Source organism: Amia ocellicauda, chromosome 12 (assembly GCF_036373705.1).
Source record: "Amia ocellicauda isolate fAmiCal2 chromosome 12, fAmiCal2.hap1, whole genome shotgun sequence".
Lineage (NCBI taxonomy): Eukaryota > Metazoa > Chordata > Actinopteri > Amiiformes > Amiidae > Amia > Amia ocellicauda.
In genome coordinates, this window is record NC_089861.1 from 39,430,326 (window position 1) to 39,451,787 (window position 21,462).

A 21,462-nucleotide genomic window follows, 5' to 3' on the forward strand; every position below is an offset into this window, starting at 1 on the left:
CGGGTAGTTGGGGTTTCTTATTTGAATGGTTTCTTTTTTGGAGTTGAGTTGTTACAATGATCACGATTTGTTTTCACATTTAGAGTTTGGTTTGTAGTGTGGTTTATTTGTTTATTTTACTTCACTAACCCCAGTTCGCCTGTGGCATTTAAGATGAATAATTATTGAATCGTTTATTGCATATCCTGCTTTTATTCTTGGATTTTTGCTTGTAATAAACTGATAAACATTTTGTACAATTTATTCCGGTCTCTGCTTACTTTTATTTGATTAAAAAGATCTTGTAGGGGGAAACCTGAGTTGTGCGCATTATATCTAAAACTATTTGGGCGAAACAAGTGGCATGGTCAGTAATTTAGCCAAGGGTAGAGTGTACACATCAGCCACCTGGTTACAATTATTATGATGCACAAGACAATATGAATTATTGTGAAAAAAAAAATATATAGAGAGAGTCTGCCCATGATGACATCTGTCTAGGTCACTCACAGCAATAATTGCCCTCATAGAAATCTTGCACAGCGTCAGGGGTGGCGGCGGGGTATGGCTTGGTTAGGCTACAGCCCCACTTTAGCACCACCATGGAACAACCAAGAATATCACCGAGCAGAATAAGTGCCAGCCAGTTCCATTTGTGTCACTGCGTCATTGCTGCGTGAGCATGCAGTGTAGTGATGCAGCGCATCACACATTACACTGATCTGAGTAAAATTAGTTAACGCTAGCTAGCTATGTAAGTTGGTAAATTGGAACATTGTTAGCATTATTATGGATCGATCCAACCACGACAACCGGCAGATTGTGCTCCTTTGAAAACGTAAATGCCGAGTTTGAATATATTTTAAATAATAGGGTCGATTTGGAAACTGTGCTGACTTTGTCGTGTTTTGTGTGGCCTCGGCGGCCACCTCTTGTGCTCCGTTAATTACTGTAGCGCTCTCTCTCTCTATCTGTCTCTCTCTGTGTCTCTCTATATCTTTCTTTGTGTGCGTCTGTGTGAGGGGAGTGTGATGCGTGATGTACAATCCGCTGGGTTTGCCAGACAATGTGAACGACTTTAAATAGCATGCATAGTAATTATTGCCTGAACTCAGTAGTAGTGACCATCCATGTCTGTTGCTCTCGATGTAATTTTGCGTGTGAAAAAAGGAGTCAGTGCAATCGTCTAACCCAGTGGTTTTCAAACCGGTCCTGGAGTACCCCCTGCCCTGCTGGTTTTTGTTCCAACTGCAGCGTACATTTTGTTGTCTCAAATTTGCATAGTAGTTATGCTAATCAAATATAATTTTGCTTAGCAACACGAGTTGCTTGATTAGCAACTTAATTGGTCTACCAATTATCAAAAGTGGTGATTATTTGTTCTCACACAAACCCGCAGCGCAGCCAAGTACTCGGATATGGGCGTGTCTGGTGTAATTGGAAAGCTACAGCCCTGCCCTGTATGAGTGACAGACCCGCTGGCCAATGAGGGACGGGATTCGGGTAACAGGGCACGGAGTGCGGGCCGCCTCTCGGGCGTCACAGTAAAAAAAAAAAAATACGCGTATCTTAAAGGGGAGGTACCTCAGCATTGCTTATACGCATTTTTGATGCTTGATTTGGGACGGAAAAACGTATTTTAATGCATCGCAGAATCAGCGAATCGATGAAGAAAATACATCGCAAATGGAGGTGAATTTGTCTCACATTTTGCGATGTGAACCCTGACAAAATGTTCACTGCAACTGAGGTCTTAAATTGCTTAATTGAATCCTTAATTGACCTAACAAAGCAATATACCATTCAATTAAGTAATTCAAACCTAAATTGGAACAAAAACCAGCAGGGCAGGGGGTACTCCAGGACCGGTTTGAAAACCCATGATCTAACCCATAGCAGCCTAATGCGTGGTATTTCTAGCTACTGGGAAGGGTGCTATTTTATTGTGTATGTATTCACACTGAAATTCAGACGTTGCATTACGGGTTCGCCATCCCTGCCATAGTGTGTGTGTGTGTGTGTGTGTCAGTCCGACAGAGCAGAGCAGCGGCTGCAGCTGCGTGATTTCCAATGACACCGACACGTTCAAAAGAACCGTAACGTCGGAGCTCATCAATACTACAGTCTTTAATCATTTAGCACCGGGGCCCGTTTAATACCGGGTTGGTACACAGCCCTTCTCATGGCCAGTGAAGCAGTGTTTTTTTTTCTTATCTAGTGAAGTGAATGTGCTAACGTTACTTAAAGGTTAAGCTTTCTAGCTGACGTTTTATTTGCGAGTCTACCAGCTCCTCACTTTTGCCATGTTCAGCTTCGCCTATCATACCTGGTGTTCATGCTTTGCAAGAAATGTGGCCATTGCCTCTCTGCTTCTTTCGATTCCTTTTCCTCTCTGTCCCCTGATTTTTGCCTTTGGTGAGGCATTTTGACTCGCTAGTCAGTTTCCGCTTTGCTGAGCTGCAAAATGCACATCAGTGTGTTCCGCACATCTGACTGGCCAAGTGTTTCGACCGCACCATTTTCACAATAACAGCGTGGGAGTGGGGTATCAGATGTCCCGCTGCGTGAGGCTTCCTCTAGTTCAACTGCGTGTTGAGCTTTCTTTTCATACTTTCCCTACCATGGAAGATACTCTCAAAAAGTGGATACAAAATATTTGGTGTGAGCAGTTCAGCATAACCCCTCATACTATCGTCTGCAGTCGCCACTTTCAAGAGGAAGATTTGAGTGAGCCTAAGCTCCAGGCTAAACGGTCCCGAATTAATAAATTGGACAGTTTACTGTACAACCATGATAATAAGAAATCAATTCTGTACAACATGAAAAACAGGACAAAAATCATTTCACTGATTCTAGGATTTTGAAAATGGGGCGGGGGCCATAAGGAGGCCATGATTATTACAGAGAGGTCTGCTAGGGGGGTCTGGGGGCATGCTTTTAAAATTGGTTTTAAAAACTCAGTTTGTAAGTCAAGATTGAAGCAAATTACAAGGATAAGCTGGGCTATTCATAACAATCCAGCATTAATGTACCACCATATTTGCTACCATTTGCTAGTGACAAATGTATTTTAAAATGAACACAATAGACAACGGTGATGCCTTCTTGCCATGAACACAAGACAATACAGACAACTTTTCCACCCGCCTCACCCCCAAAAGTGCTTCAATATGGACACATTCCTTGAGCATGTGTTCAGTGCAAGAGGGAATGGTATTAGTGAACAAAATAGGGTCCCCTTAATATGCAAAAATAAAGAAAATGCCTGACTGGAGAGAATGGGTACACAACTCCCCCCAACATCACTAGAATGCATCTTTAACACTGTATGTTAAGAAGTACCTTTTACAACAAAGTGTTATGACCTCAAACAAGTATTTACGTGCAAAACAAAATCTATGTATTAATGTCTGAACAATAAGTTATGAGTGTAACATTCAATCCCTGGACCCTTATGTAACATTATATACTGTGCAAATATATACAAATAGGTCAAATAAAAAACAGCACTTATTTGTTCAATACATGGCAAAAAGGTGCTAAAATGATTTACCAAGAAAAGAACACAAAAACTTGTGAGCTAAAACATATTTTTTTAACAATCAATAACAAACAATAAATAACATTAACGATTAGTATTATTTTTACTAAAAAGAAAATCATATTTGTTTTAGTTAATATGATTAATGTATATAAAAAGTATTTACTTTGAAAAACCACACTATTAAATGAAAATACATTTTAACACTATAACAAGGTAATATAGTACAAATATAACTGAAGAAACAGTAACAGCTAAACACTCAAAGATAGAGGAGGAGCAACCTCCTCTGCCTCTGTGGACCAGCCTCCTCTGATGTATGGTAACCCTAAACTAGCTATCACCATTCATCAAATTGTCAGTGTCATAGCAGAAATAAAATCCAGCACAGCAAGAGTATTTCAATGGTCAACTTACTGCGCACTGTCTGGTCCTGAGACTGACCTGCAGTGCGCATTGGAGAGCAGAGCGCAGCAGCAGGTGTGTTTGATCCAGAACTGCTCTCTCGCACCTCTATGCACCAGCCTCCTCTGGTATGTAGGTAGGTAGCAGTGGCCACACTGAACACAGGGCCCGATCTGTAATCAATGTATACCAGTGATGGCACCAGTGACTTTTCTAGTCCTAAACCCCCCCCACCAAGAATTGGGTCTGAGTTCATGGTCATTGTGCTTGTACATTAGTGTATGCGTACAGTTACAATTTACAGTATCCTTGTATGTGCTCGCTTTGCTTTGTGGAATGATGTTCGTTGCTTTATTGTTGTGTGTTTCAGATGATCATTTTATCATTTTCAGAGTTAACATAACTAAAGATTCAGCAATAATTTGGTGTTCATATGTGTGTAGTGTTATCGCTATTCAATATAGTGTGCCCAGTGTGCATAATGAGAAACATGTTCAGCTCATCTGCTCTGATGTTATGGATATCAAAAATGTCAACCCTCCACAGACACACACACACAGAGACACAGACACAGACGCACTAATAGGGACAAATTTTACTCCCTCAATAAACAGGCGGACAAGGAATAATCAGGACCTGATTTAACTGAAATAATACCAAAAAAGTTTATTGAGCTACAACGAAGCGCTCCGGAGATGGTCACTGGGCAAGACACATCTAAAGTTTTTCTAAAGAACTTGCTATCATATACAAGAGGACTCCCTTTGGTTTCTGGGCAACTAGATGATGGTAATGAGGTACCTCAAACTTTAACAAACACGTCTCCTGTGTCTTACATTATGTTCTTTCTATGTCCTTGGATGAAAATGTTTTTCTAAAAATCACCTGCACAGAACTACTGTACCTGTCCTCTCCGGAGCCATACACAAAGCTTAAATTCATATATGGGTTACACAATCTTGCTGCAACAATGGTGGGAATATAATATATTTGGCACTCAGACAGGGCACTGTCCCACATCACACACAGAGACACACACACACAAGCACAGACACACACAGACAGCCAGACAGACACAGACAGTGTGCTTGACAAATACTTCCCCTCACAGTCAAGTCAACATGAGCCGCATTATCTAAAAGAAGAACCCATCATTTCCTTTTGTGTCAATATCAGCGAGACAGGGATTAAAAAACACATCTGAAAATGCTACTTGTACAAGCACGCTGAGATGCCCCGTCATCAGTAGGTGTGCAGAACAGTATGGTGACAAATGTCTTGTGTGGCTCTGTGGCTTAATGGATAGCGCGTTGGACTTCTAGTGAAAAGGGCAGTGGTCAATCAAAGGTTGTGGGTTCAAGTCCCACCAGAGTCAGTGCTCACTTCATGAAACTTAGAGCTTGCTGGGCTTCCTCGTGACAGCCAGAGGTATCTTGCAGTCAAGTGCCTTGCTGATGCCTTCACTTCTTACTTTTCTGGAATGCCAACTTTGTCCCAAATCCTTGCTTGACTATCAAGACCTCATACGCTGCTTCTTTTCCTTGCCACTGTCACTGTACCAGTCCCCCTCCGTGTCAGTTGCATCTCCGGGAACAGCTGGATCAGGTGGCCTTGTACTTAAGGCCATGGACTACTAAGCCGTTGTGTTTTGCACCCGTGGCTTTCTATCCCACCATCGTTGTGGGCATTCCTTGTTTGACATTTCTTGACGACTGACGCCGTGTACGTCCAATGGACAGTTCCAAGATTCGCAAGACAGAGCTACTTGTGCATTATTGCCCGCTTAACCTGGCTGCCTCTCGAGTGAGCAAAGCCATTTTACCAAATAGAAGAACCCATCATTTCCATCCGTCTCAAAATCAGCGAGACAGGGATTTAAAAAACACAACTGTAAATGCTACTTGTCAAATCACGCTGAGACGCCCGGTCATCTGCAGGCATGCAGAAGAGTATCTTCGTCGTACAGTTTTGTGGTTCTGTGCCACAATGGATAGTGTGCTGGACTTCTAGTGACACACACACACACACACACACACACACACAGACACTACAATTCAATATTCAATGTGCAAACAAGTTTAGCCAGAAGAAACAGAACTCTTTCAATCAATAAATCATGAATATACATTACAAATCGATTCAGAATATGCATAATACAATGTAAAAGCCAGACACAGGGATGGAGAGAATCTCTGGTTCCGTTGGTGTCCGGGCTTTATTGTGGTTCACAGGGTAAACGGGACAAAATACAAGGGGTAAAAACAACCAAAACGAAACATCCACACAAAACAGGGTGCTCCGGGCAGTCAGGGTTGGGAGTGTCAGTCCTCCTTCTCAGCGGGTTAGCTGCCTCCATCTGGGAAGGAGAGGGATTAAATAGAGAAGGCACAGCTGCCACTGACGTCACAATCGCCTCGGTGCTCATTGCCCGCAACCGTGAGTCCACAGCCTGTTAGCGAGGGAGCGACAACACAGCTGTGGCACATGAGCACCTCATCAGCAGACGTCAGCAGCAGCCGTGCCGTGACAGACAGCGGCCTGTCACATACAATTGTATATTTCCTGCGTTCCGTTCCTGCACTCTCTCATTCACCCATTCTAGCTGAGGCAGCCAGTGAGCCCACACACGTGCTATCCCTTCCTCTTTCTCTCACTTCACTGCTATATCAGCGATGACATCATAGAAATCTCTCACCTGACAGCAATGACATTACAGAGCACATACATTATGTCTCTCGCCACACTGTCAGTGTTGACTTTCTCGCTCAGTATGCCAGCTCTCCCGGAAACACTGCAATACGTGGATGAGTTTGTACCATTTTTGGATGCTCTACCCTGCTGGGGCGGAGCTGTGATCCAGCTGAAAAGCAGGTCAGGCATGTGGGCACCTGGGCAGCGAAAGATGTATTCGTAATGAAGAGAAACCCAGGTCCAACCCTCCGGTTCAGCCACAGACAGCCACAGAAGTAGTATAGATGGCGGCATCACTTATTTTGACAGCTGGAAGTCCCGCCCTCCCTATGAACCTTTGAACGGGAACTCCTCTCTCCTTCCCAGCACCCCCCTTGGGTTACCATTTGACCCTCCCTTGTCAGCCATCTTGGATGATATCGGCTATTTTGGATGTCAGCCATCTTGGCTGATATCGGCCATTTGTAAGGTCATAGGTCATCTGGTAAGATGGTAGCCATTTTGTTAGGGTGACATCCATCATGGTGAGGGTCCAAGTGCACCTCACCCTGCTGGTGTGGAGATGTAACGTTTAATAGCGTAAACTGTGTTTTTAAGGTTATATTGTTTTCATGATACTGTGTTGGAAAATTAAGAAATAAGAAAATAAAAGTTTTATATATGTTAGGTTATAATGTTTTATGATACTGTTTAAGTAAATAAAAAGAATAAGAAAAGTTATATATATATATATATATATATATATATGTATATATATATATATATAGGTTATATTGTTTTATGAAACTGTTTTAGTAAATTAAAAAATATAGAAAAGTTTTAAATATATATATATTTAAGGTTATATAGAGAATAAGAAAATATAAGTTTTAAATACATATATATATATATATATATATATATATATAAGATTATATTGTTTTATGATACTGTTTAAGTAAATAAAAAGAATAAGAAAAGTTATATATATATATATATATATATATAGGTTATATTGTTTTATGAAACTGTTTTAGTAAATTAAAAAATAAGAAACGTTTTAAATATATATATATATATATATTTAAGGTTATATAGAGAATAAGATAATAAAAGTTTTATATTTTATTTTAGGTTAAAATGTTTTATGATTTGTTTTAGTAAATTAAAAAATAAGAAAAATAAAAGTTTTATATATATACAAGATTATATTGTATACATTTAAGAAAAATAAAAGTTGTAAATACACATTTATATTTTATTTTAGATTATGTTTGATTATACTGTTTTAGTAAATTAAAAAATAAGAAAAATAAACGTTTTATATATATTTAAGGTTACAATGTTTTATGATACTGTTTTAGTAAATTAAAAAGAAATATGAATATTTACTCAGAGTGGGATTTGAACCCACATGTGTTTTTAGTTTATATGTTTTATGATTAGGCTTAGGATGATACTGTGTTTGCAAAATAAAAAGGTAAGAAAAAATCAATTAAGAAATGTATAGACTTACATATATTGCATGTCATTACATATATATTTAAGCAAACACAGATAAACACACATACCTATATCTCTTTAGTTTATATTTATCAATAGACAATAGAGAACAACAGTGAAATGTATAGAATTATATCTGTACATTTTGACCAGCACTGTACTTATTATATTTGTTACATTAGTGAATGCTCAAACGTAGCCTTAACATGTATCATATTTAAGAATATTCTGCATTTCATTCCATTACACACACACACACACACACACACAAACATATATATATATATATATATATATATATATATATCTTGTTAGGTTTTATTTATCAAAAGACACTAAAGACATGCACACCACTTTTCTTAGAGAGACACAGTGAAGCACTATTTGTGAATACTCATATGTAATAAATAATATATGTATATATGATTTGTTTGTGCTTTAATGTATAGAATTAATAAAATACACACACACACACACACACACACAATGGTGACTTTTATTGTGACAAACAAGCATTTTACAACATGGAACATAGTCAGAAGTAGAAAAAGATACTCCATGAAATGTTTTATAGATACTTGTAATCATTAATTTCTTGTTAACAACACCAACATTGGACAGAAAGAAACACTGACCTGTACAGAGTAATGTCATTTCCAGCATATTCCATATATATTCCCAGTTCCTTCTATTGGGAATCCGGTGTTGGCTTCAGCTGAGTCGCAGTAGCCTGTTAGGCACTGGCTCCTGGCTTTTCTATCCCTGTCTGCCCCTGTTGAGCATGCTTGGGAAAAGCAATGCAGAACCGTTATCCCTTCCTACCGGACTGTGACTTGTATACAGTTCATTCTATAGGTGGGAGTGCATGTGTTTTTTCACGTGTACCCCGCCATTGTACATAGTTCCTTTGTCAGCAGGCCTTGGCCCCTCCCTAGCTATACTAGCTGTGCTGAGGGCCACTGCTGCTGTATTCAGCAGTAGGCTTTGAGTTTGCTCTTGTGCCCCGCTGTGTATATAGTTCATTTATTGACATCAGTAGAGCATCTGTTGCCGCTAGCTTCCGCAGTGGGTATCCTGCTCCTGTGTCATGTGTGTGGTGCATGAACTGGCTCCTGCGCCCCGCAGTGTATATAGTTCTTTAGAATATACAGTTGAGCTTGTCCGCTCCTTATTAAGTTTAGAATGGACAACTGCTCCTGTTGTTAGCGAGGGCACTCGTGCTTCGCTATGTATATAGTTCCTTTGCCAGCAGTCTGTGGCCCCGCCCTAGCTATGCTAGTGCTGAGGCCACTGCTGCGGTGTCCAGCGGAAGGCACTTGAGTTGGTTCTTGTTGGTCCACTGTGTATATAGTTCCATTATTCGTAATTGAACTATCCAGCAGTGGCTATCTAGTCTGGGTAGCCCGCTGTATGTTGAGCACGGGCTCAACGGACTGCGACCTGTGCTTATATGGTGTGGTCTGGGTATTGGCCCTGCTCCTAGCCCTGCTAGTAGAGCAGGAGACTGCTATTACTAGGCTTCATGGTAGGCACAAGGTCTTGTTGCCTGTGGATACACCATTGCTTATTTCTTCCCAGTTCAGCGTGACTGTGGTCTTCGCGTCTGAGCAGCCCAGATGTGGCCCAAGGGGCCCCTGTGGTTCTATCATAGAGTTGGTACGGCTCCTAGTAGGTTCGCCTCGGGGCAGGCTCTCTTACCAGCTCGCTGCCTCCTCCCTTGCGACGGTTTGGTTATACTGTAACACCTCCCCCTTGGGCAGTGCTTCTGACTCGAAAGATAACGATAGGTTGCGTATGAAACCCCGGTTATCTGAGAAAACAAGCACTGCCCAAGGGTTGCAAGCTCGCGCGGGAGTTCAAGCTCCCGGCAAAAAGAGGAAGTCCTTGTGCAGACGTCACCTTTTATACAAACAGGAAGTGGAAGGGTCCTGTTTGAGTGACGGGCACAAGGGCCAATGGCAGCTTTGATAGACAAAAGTCTTCGATGCGTTCCAGCGATGCACGCTGAAAACCCCTCCCCCTTGGGCAGTCCTTCTTTTCTCAGATAACCGGGGTTGCATATGCAACCTATCGTTCTTTGTCTATGGTTAAATCCCTCTCACTTTGTAACTTTTACTAGTAAGTCAAATTGAGATTTTAAAAGTTGGTACATGTGAGTCAGAGCCAAGAAGTTTGAATTCAGACTGTAGGTTGTTTATGTACATGGGTAAATTACTTTTGCTAGCCTAGTATAGTACTATATACCAATGCTTTATTGTCCTTCAGGCTAAATCATTTTGTATACCAAACAATGGTGAGTGACATATTCTGAGTAATGTACTTAAACTAGTGCTAATCATGCTCTGAAACCAACCCATAGAGAACAAGGTGAAAACTGGAATTAATGGCAAAGCACAGCCATAAACAGTCAACATAATCAAGCCCAGTTAGAAATATAGATGTCTAATTATTTTGAGCACTAATCTTACATTTCATAAAGAAAAGCATTTAATTCTTAGCAATTGTTAGGTGTATGCTGTACGTATTCCAGTTAGTTCACTGTAATGACAGAAATGAGAAGTTCATTTCTTTAGCACACTCACGGAAAACCATTTATTTTTAAACAGTTACTAGATAGCCAGTTTAGGCCTTCATCTTAGTTATTTCTAATAGCAAGAGTGCTTAAAATTATTAATTGAATTATATATCTTTGTTCCCCCTTTTTCTTACTGCTCTCATAAAATAACATTTTATTCAAGCAATAACAGGGTAGCCTAAATATACAACATATCTTAAAGTACAAGGCATCTGAAAGCTGTGTATGGTCTCAATGCATTTGATGCGGAGGATTAATTCAACTGAAAATGGTCAAAACTGTGGACTTTTATTGAATGTTAAATTTGACAGTGTTCTCTCTTAAGGACCTGTTGCCTGTGGGACGTTGCTGCTTTGGTTGTGTCCAGTGCCATTTCAGATAAGAGAGGCTCTGCAGGACAAGCAGGACAGAAACCCGTCTCACAGACACTCTGCCTGCTCTGCATCTCCATTTCCCCTCTCCACCGCACACAGCTGAACGTTATTCTGAATCTTACACAGAGCGCTCAGCTTCTGACACTGATGGCAACATGGGGCCTGGCTCCGAGCCTGAGGAAAACCATGAGGTAATTCAAACTTATTTAATTTCTATACTGTGAAATGTCAGATTGAAAGTGGTTTCTGTTCTTAATGTTTGTATTGTTTATGTATTTCATGTATTTTTGTACAGTTTTGTGTTGACGAGTCCTACATCAACATGAATGTGAATTTCAATGTGAAGAGCACGTGTCATGCTCTGTAATGCAAGGGAGCAATGAGGGGCTGTAGAGACACTCATAAGAGTAGCAGGAGCACTTTTTTATGAACTACTAATTTGTTATATTTTAATAGAATATGAAATGTAGTAGAAAGTTGTATCAGATCAGACCACTGGACAGAAACACCCCACCAAGACTGAGTTTTCATGTTTCTGCACATGTCACCTACAAACTGTTGACAGAGTGGATGAGGGTCTACAGCAGAGGTTCCCCATCCTGAGGTTGTGACAAAGTCAGGGTGAGTTTTGTTTAATATGTTTTTAAATTATTATTATTATTATTATTATTATTATTAAATTATTATATTGTTATTTTAAATATATTATTCTGTAAGTAAAAATATGATTGCTTAATATGTTTTTGCATTATTATTACTATTATTATATAGTATTTGTTATTTATATATATGAATTTGTAATTAAAAATATGATAAAATTATGTCAAATTAAATCAAAATTATAAACCACATTAATGTACATAGTATAACAACATGATACATATGATACAAAAAACATGTCTTAGTATTTTAGGGGTTGGAGGCTAATTTGAAAATGTTACAATGGGGTAAGGTTTTAAAGCCCTGGCCTACAAAGTCATTTTAAACCCCACCGCACAGCATTGTCAAAGCCCTGCTACCCGCTATCAATGCAGTTGTTAGCTCTGTATTAGACAAGTGTCTAAAAGTTGCATGAATAGATTAATAATACCCCTGTACTACTGGTAAACCTTTAAGTTTACATCATAATTTTTGTAAGTGTTGGAATATGTTGAGGGTGAGCCTATTTGTTTCTGTGTCTGTGAAATAAGCCATTTTACAAAACATAGAGTTTGTAGTGATTTTTCAGAGTTTCAGGGTTTAGTAGAATGCAGTTTTGGTTCATATAAATATGACGTTGTGCTTATTTCAGTCTGCTGTGTGTGTTTCCTGAAGACTGACTGCATTTTCACTATGTAGTTTGCAGATTACTCCTAGAACTTACATAAATAATTTTACAAAACTTAAAATTTGCAGTAAAATACCATTTGTGCTTATTATATCCTTGCAGTGTGGTCCCTATTTCTGTGTTTTGTATGTGTGTCATGCTTGCAGTTGTCACCATGTATTTGTAGGTTTGAAAAATAAGGTATTTCCAAAGGAATAGAAACTTAAGTGTTTCTCACTTTATTTACAATAGATACCTGATGTACTTTGTCGCCAGAACCTGGTATAACTTTGAAAAAGAAGCCAAGAGTGAAAGACTGAATAGAATATATATGGAATATGCTGGAAATGACATTACTCCGTACAGGTCAGTGTTTGTTTCTGTCCAATGTTGGTGTTGTGAACCAGAAATTAATGATTACAAGTATCTATACAACATTTCATGGAGTATCTTTTTCTACTTCTGACTATGTTCCATGTTGTAAAATGCTTGTTTGCCACAATAAAAGTCACCATTGTGTGTGTGTGTGTGTGTGTATTTTATTAATTCTATACATTTGAGCACAAACAAATCATATATACATATATTATTTATTACATATGAGTATTCACAAATAGTGCTTCACTGTGTCTCTCTAAGAAAAGTGGTGTGCATGTCTTTAGTGTCTATTGATAAATAAAACCTAACAAGATATATATATGTTTGTGTGTGTGTGTGTAATGGAATGAAATGCAGTATATTCTTAAATATGATACATGTTAAGGCTACGTTTGAGCATTCACTAATGTAACAAATATAATAAGTACAGTGCTGGTCAAAATGAACAGATATAATTCTATATATTTCACTGTTGTTCTCTATTGTCTATTGATAAATATAAACTAAAGAGATATAGGTATGTGTGTTTATCTGTGTTTGCTTAAATATATATGTAATGACATGCAATATATGTAAGTCTATACATTTCTTAATCGATTTTTTCTTACCTTTTTATTTTGCAAACACAGTATCATCCTAACCCTAATCATAAAACATATAAACTAAAAACACATGTGGGTTCAAATCCCACTCTGGGTAAATATTAATTTTTCTTTTTAATTTACTAAAACAGTATCATAAAACAGTGTAGCCTTAAATATATATAAAACGTTTATTTTTCTTATTTTTTAATTTACTAAAACAGTATAATCAAACATAATCTAAAATAAAATATATATGTGTATTTACAACTTTTATTTTTCTCAAATGTATACAATATAACCTTGTATATATATATATATATATACACTCACCTAAAGGATTATTAGGAACACCTGTTCAATTTCTCATTAATGCAATTATCTAACCAACCAATCACATGGCAGTTGCTTCAATGCATTTAGGGGTGTGGTCCTGGTCAAGACAATCTCCTGAACTCCAAACTGAATGTCTGAATGGGAAAGAAAGGTGATTTAAGGAATTTTGAGCGTGGCATGGTTGTTGGTGCCAGACGGGCCGGTCTGAGTATTTCACAATCTGCTCAGTTACTGGGATTTTCACGCACAACCATTTCTAGGGTTTACAAAGAATGGTGTGAAAAGGGAAAAACATCCAGTATGCGGCAGTCCTGTGGGGGCGAAAATGCCTTGTTGATGCTAGAGGTCAGAGGAGAATGGGCCGACTGATTCAAGCTGATAGAAGAGCAACTTTGACTGAAATAACCACTCGTTACAACCGAGGTATGCAGCAAAGCATTTGTGAAGCCACAACACGTACAACCTTGAGGCGGATGGGCTACAACAGCAGAAGACCCCACCGGGTACCACTCATCTCCACTACAAATAGGAAAAAGAGGCTACAATTTGCACAAGCTCACCAAAATTGGACAGTTGAAGACTGGAAAAATGTTGCCTGGTCTGATGAGTCTCGATTTCTGTTGAGACATTCAGATGGTAGAGTCAGAATTTGGCGTAAACAGAATGAGAACATGGATCCATCATGCCTTGTTACCACTGTGCAGGCTGCTGGTGGTGGTGTAATGGTGTGGGGGATGTTTTCTTGGCACACTTTAGGCCCCTTAGTGCCAATTGGGCATCGTTTAAATGCCACGGCCTACCTGAGCATTGTTTCTGACCATGTCCATCCCTTTATGACCACCATGTACCCATCCTCTGATGGCTACTTCCAGCAGGATAATGCACCATGTCACAAAGGTCGAATCATTTCAAATTGGTTTCTTGAACATGACAATGAGTTCACTGTACTAAACTGGCCCCCACAGTCACCAGATCTCAACCCAATAGAGCATCTTTGGGATGTGGTGGAACGGGAGCTTCGTGCCCTGGATGTGCATCCCACAAATCTCCATCAACTGCAAGATGCTATCCTATCAATATGGGCCAACATTTCTAATGAATGCTTTCAGCACCTTGTTGAATCAATGCCACCTAGAATTAAGGCAGTTCTGAAGGCGAAAGGGAGTCAAACACAGTATTAGTATGGTGTTCCTAATAATCCTTTAGGTGAGTGTATATACAACTTTTATTTTTCTTATTTTTTAATTTACTAAAACAAATCATAAAACATTATAACCTAAAATAAAATATAAAACTTTTCTTTTCTTATACTCTTTTTATTTACTAAAACAGTATCATAAAACAATATAACCTATTGATTATATATATATATCTGTATTTAAAACTTTTATTCTCTTTTTATTTACTAAAATAGTAGCATAAAACAATATAACTTTAAATATATATATGTATTTAAAACTTTTCTTATTCTCTTTTTATTTACTTAAACAGTATCATAAAACAATATAACCTTAAAAACACAGTTTATGCTATTAAACATTACACCTCCACACCAGCAGTGTGAGGTGCCCTTGGACATTCACCATGATGGATGTCACCCTAACAAAATGGCTACCATCTTACCAGATGACCTATGACCTTACAAATGGCCGATATCAGTCAAAATGGCCGATATCATCCAAGATGGCTGACAAGGGAGGGTCAAATGGTAACCCAGGGGGGTGCTGGGAAGGAGAGAGGAGTTCCGGTTCAATGGTACATAAGGAGGGAGGGTCAAAGAGTAACCCAGGGGGGTGCTGGGAAGGAGAGAGGAGTTCCAGTTCAAAGGTACATAGGGAGGGCGGGACTTCCGGCTGTCAAAATAAGTGATGCTGCCATCTATACTACTCACAGACACAGTTAGCCACAGCCACGGCTTCTTCCAATTCTCGTCAGTGTTCCAGATTCGATGTTTTTTTTCTTCAGTGACGTTGTAAACACGCACGTGGGGAGCACATCAAAACCCAGTTTTGTGATTCAGTTACAGAAACAACTGACACAGCGGAGCAGTAGGGGTTGTAACATTTTTTGGTCCAAGGTCTGGACCACAGCGACTGAGTGGTCCGGACCTCGGCACTGTGGTCCACGGAGTGGTCCCGATCACGTAACGCAAATTGGGATGGGTTTTTGTTTAGTTTTTTTGGACACACCGTATAAAACCCATTTACTGTCAAATATATTATCGACATATCCAAACTACAAACATAATGATCATAAATGTACAATATTAATAGTATAATTCTCATTTGTAACATAGCCGATAGCTGATTTCTTTTTTAATCTTATCTATCAGACAATTTGTAGGAAGCTGTGCTAACGTTACTCTGAAAAATGCGCTTACATTGAGCAACTTTGTCATTCTGAATGAAATTATTCAAGTTATCAATTTTTCCTCATCATGACTGAAGAGAAAAGATAGCTTATTTAGAATCTTATCTTTAATTTAATGTCAGCCTATTTACATGTCCTCTGTTTGCGCTCTGCCAAGAAATGTTTTATCAACTTTTTTGGTTAAACCATATCTTCCTTATTTTATCACTGTGAGATCTAGCAACATTAAAAACAAAAGCATAGGTTGTTTTGTTTATGTATGGTTAACATTGTAATAGTTGGTATTTTAAAGAGAGATTATAAGAGATGTATTAACGTATTGATCATCTGATGCCCTTTGTCTTTTCTTGAAGGATAATGTCATTATGAAGAAGATAAAACTTTTTTTTTTTAAACACCTCCCCCCAGCAGGATTTGGGTCGCCTCCGCACTGTTTCTGCTGAAACAAAAAAACAAGTGTCAATCTCTGCAGGAATCTACTCCGGCTCCCCCTTCTGGTGATGAAGAGGAACCCGAGTCCAAGATGCTTCCAACCAGCCCTCAGGCGCTCCCTTCGGCTGTAGGTCACGCTCCAGGGGGCCGGGGGAGTTAAGAGGGTGTCACTGGACGGGGACGACAAACGCCTCCAGTGACAGACGGACGCACACAGAGAGAGAAAGAGACAGAGAGAGAGAGTTGCACTTCCTCCTGCAATGCAATAAATATGCCCAAAATAAGGGACACATTCCTTAACAAAATAATGAATGCCACCCTACCTTTGACAAAACTGAGAAAAAATAAAAATGGTCAGTCCTCCTGGAGGAGGGACACACAGCCTCCCTGGCTGCCCAATATGTCACCGCCTGCCACAGCCTGAGGGGCACAGTGACACATGAGCACCAGCTGTAAATAAAATGTAAATACTCATTTGTAATGCATGTCATTGTATTTCCAAAAAGGAATCTGTAAACACTAAACCTATTTTCTTTAGTTCTATGTATTAAAGATCATTTTTAGTTTATTACATTTTGTTTTTCTGTACTTTTATACATCTTATTGTGATTTTGGCAGGACGCTGTCTGTCACGGCATGGCTGCTGCTGACGCACACTAATTAGGTGCTCATGTGTTGCAGCCGTGTTGTCCGCTGCTTCGCAGACAGCTTGTGAGCTCACGGCTGCAGGCAATGATCACTGAGGCGACTGTGACGTCATTGGCAGGTGTGCTTCATCTATTTAATCCCTCTCCTTCCCCGAGGGAGACTTTATTGTGACTGCCCGGAGCACCCTGTTTGTGTGGATGTTTTGTGTGCTGGTTTTGCCTTGTTTTCCCCTTTTTGTGTTTTTTTCTGTTGGACTATTGTGAACCCCAATAAAGCTCGGACACCGCCGGAACCCGAGACTCTCTCCGTTTATTGTGTCCGGCATTTACATTTGGTGGCCAATGTGGGGAAGCTTTGTGACATACTTACCCTGAACTCTGTACCCGGAAGGACAGCTATGGAGGCGTCTCCAGTGGAACAGTTGTTGGCCCCAGTGGTGAAGCTGCAGGCTCAAAAACAACAAACTCTCGAGACGCTTGTCCAGCAACTTCAAGTACCAGCTCCTGCACCTAACCCTGCTGTTTACCGCAGCAAACCCGGCTTGGGCAGGTCTGCAGATTCCAAAGATGGGACCGGAGGACGACCCAGAGGCTCTGAATTTCTGTCCAATATTAAAGATCCTAGGCTCTCATTGTCTGATTTGGCTGGGGCACAATTGGGACATGTCTCTGGGGACCGATCACCATTAGTGACTGCAGGTGATGAGAGGGGCAGGGACAGCCTTCCCTCTGACTCCAGTCGTGTAGCAGCCAACAGTACCCTGTTGGACCCAGGGGAAGGAACGAGTTCTGGGACTCACCTCCTCTCTCCTTCTTCCAGTGGAAGGCCCGACACTGGATCCCGCCTTCAACCGGGTTTCCGATTTCGCTATGGACCAGACACAGGATGATGCCCTGGGACATATATATGACCAGGTCAGAGTTGTTGATGGTTGCATAGTGAATACACAGAGGGCACTTTGTGTTTCTCTCCAAACCAGCAGCCAAACCGATCATGCTGGATGATGTTGCAGACAGAATAACGTTCACCACGGTGCCTCCACACTCTTTCACGAATACCAATCGAGCTGCACGGTGCTGGGCTGTGAGCACAGGTCCCACTAGAGGATGACGGGCCCTCGTGCCACCCTCATAGAGTCTGTTTCTGACAGTTTAGTCAGAAACATGCACACCAGTAGACCGCTGGAGGTCATTTTGGAGGGCTCAGGCAATGCTCCTCCTGTTCCTCCTCGCACAAAAAAGCAGATACTGGTCCTTCTGGTTCTTCTGATAGCACGTATGGATGTGCCATACTGGAGGAGCTGGACTACCTGTGCAACCTGAATGGGCTGCAGGGAGCACCTCATAATTCCAGTAGTGACAAGGACACTAGCAAAAGGCAAAACTAGAGAAGAATCAGTCAGGAAGGATAAGGAGAGAGCAATCGTCTGTGGCCACCACCTGCAAAACCATTCCCTTTTTGGGGTTGTCTTGCTGTTGCCTATCTCCGGTGCACCTGCTGTCACTTTCATTTGCACCAAAACAAGAGACAGTGATTCACAACCGCTTAGGCTTCCTAACTGTACAGATTAATATGCCTGAACTGTAACTGACTTGGTATTATGCTGTGATGATTACTTGTTCCCTTATTTTTTTGAGAGGTGTATTATAGAAGATAGCCTTGAGAATGCGGCCACAGAATTGCGGGAATCCGTGACTTTCAACACTTATGCAACCGAGTCGAGGTGACCAACAGCTCAATGTCTGGTTGGCACCATGGCTTAGATGTGCCATTCATGAAACTTGCGTTGATTCTTGAAGCCACTGGCATTGCTTCCCTCTCCAAGTCTGTGTAATAAGGAATTGGCAGGAGCCCACGAGGTGAAACTATCAGAGGACAGAATGCAAATGAAGTGTTCTGAGAAAAGCAAAGCGGCGAAAGGACATTTTCCCGTGTGCATGTAGATGGCCGACTTTGACACGGCTTGATGAAGTCTTGTGGATCCTACCACTGCTTAAGTGCACTACTACGCTTGCCTTCAGGGAGTTTCATGTCAAACATTCAAAAAACAGGACTCCAACTAGACAGATGAGCACCTACGATCGGTCTTGGCCGATGTGGGGATCGAACCCAAGACCTTGGCGTTATTAGCACCACGCTCTAACCAACTGAGCTAACCGGCCATCAAAAGTAGTCTCTCTGCCAGGCATTTCCTCATGTTTATGTAATTTGGCTGCAAAATGCATTACACACAAGTGTGAAAAGAACACTTTTGCAATTCCTAGCATTGGTGATGCTATAAATCAATCTGTCAGGAGTGGGATTTGAACCCACGCCTCCATCAGGAGACCAGAAAACCCTTCTACACTCTTCAAGGGAACAACACCTTAAGTCTGGCAAATTAGACCACTCGGCCATTCTGAGAGGATGTATACGTCCACCGCGAGATTATATACTGATCAAGAAAACTGCGGGAACACTTAAATCACACATCGGATCTCCGTGATCAAAATCTAGGAAACCTCAAGATCTTCACCGTACATTGCATAATTCGTAACTCTCCCACCTCCATGCTTTTGAGACTGTACTGGGAGACACAGCAAACTTTCTTCAGACGGCACGTATGGATGTGCCATACTGGAGGAGCTGGACTACCTGTGCAACCTGAATGGGCTGCAGGGAGCACCTCATAATTCCAGTAGTGACAAGGACACTAGCAAAAGGCAAAACTAGAGAAGAATCAGTCAGGAAGGATAAGGAGAGAGCAATCGTCTGTGGCCACCACCTGCAAAACCATTCCCTTTTTGGGGTTGTCTTGCTGTTGCCTATCTCCGGTGCACCTGCTGTCACTTTCATTTGCACCAAAACAAGAGACAGTGATTCACAACCGCTTAGGCTTCCTAACTGTACAGATTAATATGCCTGAACTGTAACTGACTTGGTATTATGCTGTGATGATTACTTGTTCCCTTATTTTTTTGAGAGGTGTATTATAGAAGATAGCCTTGAGAATGCGGCCACAGAATTGCGGGAATCCGTGACTTTCAACACTTATGCAACCGAGTCGAGGTGACCAACAGCTCAATGTCTGGTTGGCACCATGGCTTAGATGTGCCATTCATGAAACTTGCGTTGATTCTTGAAGCCACTGGCATTGCTTCCCTCTCCAAGTCTGTGTAATAAGGAATTGGCAGGAGCCCACGAGGTGAAACTATCAGAGGACAGAATGCAAATGAAGTGTTCTGAGAAAAGCAAAGCGGCGAAAGGACATTTTCCCGTGTGCATGTAGATGGCCGACTTTGACACGGCTTGATGAAGTCTTGTGGATCCTACCACTGCTTAAGTGCACTACTACGCTTGCCTTCAGGGAGTTTCATGTCAAACATTCAAAAAACAGGACTCGAACTAGACGGATGAGCACCTACGATCGGTCTTGGCCGATGTGGGGATCGAACCCAAGACCTTGGCGTTATTAGCACCACGCTCTAACCAACTGAGCTAACCGGCCATCAAAAGTAGTCTCTCTGCCAGGCATTTCCTCATGTTTATGTAATTTGGCTGCAAAATGCATTACACACAAGTGTGAAAAGAACACTTTTGCAATTCCTAGCATTGGTGATGCTATAAATCAATCTGTCAGGAGTGGGATTTGAACCCACGCCTCCATCAGGAGACCAGAAAACCCTTTTACACTCTCCAAGGGAACAACACCTTAAGTCTGGCAAATTAGACCACTCGGCCATTCTGAGAGGATGTATACGTCCACCGCGAGATTATATACTGATCAAGAAAACTGCGGGAACACTTAAATCACACATCGGATCTCCGTGATCAAAATCTAGGAAACCTCAAGATCTTCACCGTACATTGCATAATTCGTAACTCTCCCACCTCCATGCTTTTGAGACTGTACTGGGAGACACAGCAAACTTTCTTCAGACGGCACGTATGGATGTGCCATACTGGAGGAGCTGGACTACCTTTGCAACCTGAATGGGCTGCAGGGAGCACCTCATAATTCCAGTAGTGACAAGGACACTAGCAAAAGGCAAAACTAGAGAAGAATCAGTCAGGAAGGATAAGGAGAGAGCAATCGTCTGTGGCCACCACCTGCAAAACCATTCCCTTTTTGGGGTTGTCTTGCTGTTGCCTATCTCCGGTGCACCTGCTGTCACTTTCATTTGCACCAAAACAAGAGACAGTGATTCACAACCGCTTAGGCTTCCTAACTGTACAGATTAATATGCCTGAACTGTAACTGACTTGGTATTATGCTGTGATGATTACTTGTTCCCTTATTTTTTTGAGAGGTGTATTATAGAAGATAGCCTTGAGAATGCGGCCACAGAATTGCGGGAATCCGTGACTTTCAACACTTATGCAAC

The 21,462-nt window shown here is 40.9% G+C and overlaps 2 non-coding genes across 2 annotated transcripts; both read right to left on the reverse strand.

Moving 5' to 3' along the window:
• Nucleotides 1–19,186: 19,186 nt before the first annotated feature.
• On the reverse strand, nucleotides 19,187–19,260 carry trnai-aau (transfer RNA isoleucine (anticodon AAU)). The gene has a single exon. It is a non-coding gene; the product is annotated as a tRNA-Ile (tRNA).
• A 1,251-nt stretch (nucleotides 19,261–20,511) lies between these two features.
• On the reverse strand, nucleotides 20,512–20,585 carry trnai-aau (transfer RNA isoleucine (anticodon AAU)). Its single transcript has one exon. It is a non-coding gene; the product is annotated as a tRNA-Ile (tRNA).
• Between the last annotated feature and the right edge of the window lie 877 nt (nucleotides 20,586–21,462).